A 3,474-nucleotide genomic window follows, 5' to 3' on the forward strand; every position below is an offset into this window, starting at 1 on the left:
TGGATACTCTCGCGGTACAATTGATCAAACTTTATTTATCAAGCATGTGGGTAATGATCATATACTAGTTCAGATCTATGTTGACGACATTATGTTCGGGTCTACTTGTCCAAAGCTTTGCAAAGAGTTTGAAGGCATGATGAAGAAGCGATTCGAGATGAGTTCTCTAGGTGAAATAAACATGTTTCTGGGGCTTCAGGTCAAAAAAAGTTCAACTGGAATCCTGCTACATCAAGCTAAGTATGTGGAGGATATTCTTGAGAAGTTCGAGTTTGAAGACGCAAAGCCTGCATCGACACCAATAACTGAAAGACCCCTGCTGAATCCAGATATTGATGGAGAATCCGTAGATCAAACTCACTATAGATCGATGATCGGTTCCCTGATGTATCTCACTGCAAGCTGTCCTGGCATTATGTTTGCAGTGTGTCAATGCGCTCGGTATCAGGCTAATCATAAACTTTCACATCTTATTGCTATCAAAAGGATTTTTCGGTATATCAAAGGTAGCCCAAAATTGGGTCTTTGGAATCCGAAGAATTCTGAATTTGATTTATATGCTTTTGCTGACAGTAATTATGGAGCCTGTGTGTTTGACAGGAAATCCACAGCAGGAGGGTGCCAATTCCTTGGTGATAGGCTAGTGTCGTGGTAGTGCAAGAAACAACATACCGTCTCTACCTCAACAGCAGAAGCGGAATACATTGCTACATCAGCTTGCTGTTCTCAAGTTATCTGGATCCAACATCAGCTGTTGGACTACGGTTTGAATTATCTAGAAACCCCAATTCATTGTGATAATGAGGATGCTATTCAAATCACTAAAAATCCGGTCCAACATTCCAAAACCAAGCACATTGACATCAAGATTCACTTTATCAGAGATTGTTATGAGCATTCGCTCATCCGGCTAGAACAGGTTCCCACTGCCAATAATGTGGTGGATCTGTTCACTAAGTCTTTTAACAAAGCTCGATTCGATGTGCTTGTGGGATTTTTCAAAATGATTCGTTTTGAGGATTAATTTTTGTTAATTAGGATAGTTTAAATTTGAGCATTTCAGTCATTTCATTCTCTTCCATGCACAAATTTAGGGGGAGAAATAAACAAAACCAAACAAAAATTTAAAAAAATTCAAAAATCCAAAAACATTAAAAAAAATTATAAAATTCAAAAAGATTGTTGCATGATGTTTTGCGTGTTGATGAAAGACTGGGAAGTGATATTATCTAGTGATAACATGCAATCTAAGTCTACGTAACGTACCCAAAGTTGAAGGGTCTATGCTCTGGGATTGATGCGTCGATAGGCACGAAAGATTCTAAATGGACATGACTAAGCATAGTTGAACTTAGGAAATTTATAGACTTGACAAATCTTGACCTAGTCAGATCCCTTTAGCCTGACAATACGACGCTTGGATAGATTGAGTAGGGAGGTATATATGGGAATCTACTCGTCACATTAGATGAACTCGTATCTGGAACCGTGGTTTAACTTTTCCTCGATGTGCGGATTCTATCCTTAATTCCGATATTGATGGGGCAACTGGTAAATTCCGATGAATTAGGTCTGTAGAAAATTGTTTTCTCTTTCTATTTGTCTGTTAGTCATATGTTACCTCCTCTGAATGACTCAAAATTCGACCTGGATTGTAACATATGCAACTCTATTTCTCTGCATTTTATATCTATGAAATTCTTCTTATCTGTTAGCCATATGCCGTCTCCTTTGCGTTATTAACAATCCGACCTGGTACACAACATATGCAACCTTCTACTTCTCAATCCCTCTAAAAACTATAAGTGATAATAATCTAAATCTATCTTCTCTCCTAATGATTGTCTGCTCACCCGATGTATGGAGTATTCTGGAAGTCTTTAATTACTAGGGCATATCAGGAAGCGGGAAACATGTTCTAGTACAATTAAAATTGAACACTCAAAGATTGTCTATAGATCTCGTTGCTCAATTTAGGTGGACAACAATATCCCTGGTCGTCGTCAGCTGAATGGTCCTTAAGATATACTATCTAGGAACTTAGGATCAGATATAATATCTAGGAACTTAGGAGCACTTTGTCTTACAATTATTAGTATGTCCTAAAATTGTCATAATTTGTCGTGTATAAGTGGACCACAATATCGACGATCGACCAGACAAAGATGTGAAGATGAAAGGTACCGACAAGTGGATTAAGGCTGTCTAACAACTTTGATCCCAGCGTCACAAGAAAATTTTCAGTAAATCTTGAGATAAATTTTGTCTGTGTTTATTTTATTTTTATTTTTAATTTTATAATTGTCAAAATTTAATTTTAAAATATATTAATTCTTAAGTTTTAGAAATTAGTTTATTTTATTTTAATTTTAATTTTAATTTTATTTTTATTTTAATGTCCTCAAAATGTTTTATTTTTGAAAATTTAATCGAAATTTGGACCGAGTTTTTACACTGTGTGGGAGACAGGTAAATGCTTAAGGAGTATAAAAGGAAGAGTTTACTTCTGTAAACCCTTTCCACTCCGTCTTCCCCCTTTACAGCCGCAAGCACCTTTTCTCTCTACTCTCTCTCTCCTCGAAAAACTTTTTGCAAGATTTTGTCAAATCACCTACTCCTCTTCGAAGGTATGATGAAACCGACCAAGGATCTGCTTTCTATTCGTCGTTCCGACCAAAACTGGAGGCGTATTTTGCGTTTTTATGACTGTCGGCGTTTACTGTTCTTGAGGGGTTTACGGTTTGGGGAGGTTCACAAACCGTAAACCCATTTTGGCCTTACGACCGTAAACGCATTTTGGTCTTACGACCGTAAACTCTCTTTTGCTTTACGACCTTAAACTCCTCTGAGTTTACGGCCGTAAACTCAGTTTATGGTCCATTGACCAACTTTGACCGTAAACCTATTTTGTCCCACTTTGACCGTAAACTCCTTGTTTGACTAATTTTGACTATAAATTCTATTCTTTTGCAGTCAAACTATTTAAAGGGCCAAAAAAATGTTTGTCTAAGAAAAATTAAAGCTTTAAATTGTAAAATACTGTGTTTTCATACTTGGTCTGTTTAGTACAGATCAATGGCGAATCTCAAGTTTGCGGACATGCACAACCTGGCGATTGTCTTGGATGATCCTCCGGTCGCTCATGCAGAATTCAAATCAATGATCTACCGACTGAGAGAGTGCTGCCTGTCTTGTGCCATCACAGTGAATCCCATCATTTATCAGAACGTTGTCCGGGAGTTTTGGCAGACGGCTAAGATGATAAAGGTCAATGAAGAAATGTTGATCGAATATGTGGTTAAGGGCTGCAAGATCAGAGTCACGGAGCAATACATTAGAGATACTTTGCTGGTTAATGATGAATCCAATTTTCCTACTGAAATTGGAATTCATGATGTATAACGGATCCTTGAGAGGATTGGATACGAGGGTACCTACCCTCCCACAGTGAAAAAGCTCTTGCCTCCTTACTGG

This window comes from Lactuca sativa, chromosome 6, assembly GCF_002870075.4.
Source record: "Lactuca sativa cultivar Salinas chromosome 6, Lsat_Salinas_v11, whole genome shotgun sequence".
NCBI classification, from domain to species: Eukaryota; Viridiplantae; Streptophyta; class Magnoliopsida; order Asterales; family Asteraceae; genus Lactuca; species Lactuca sativa.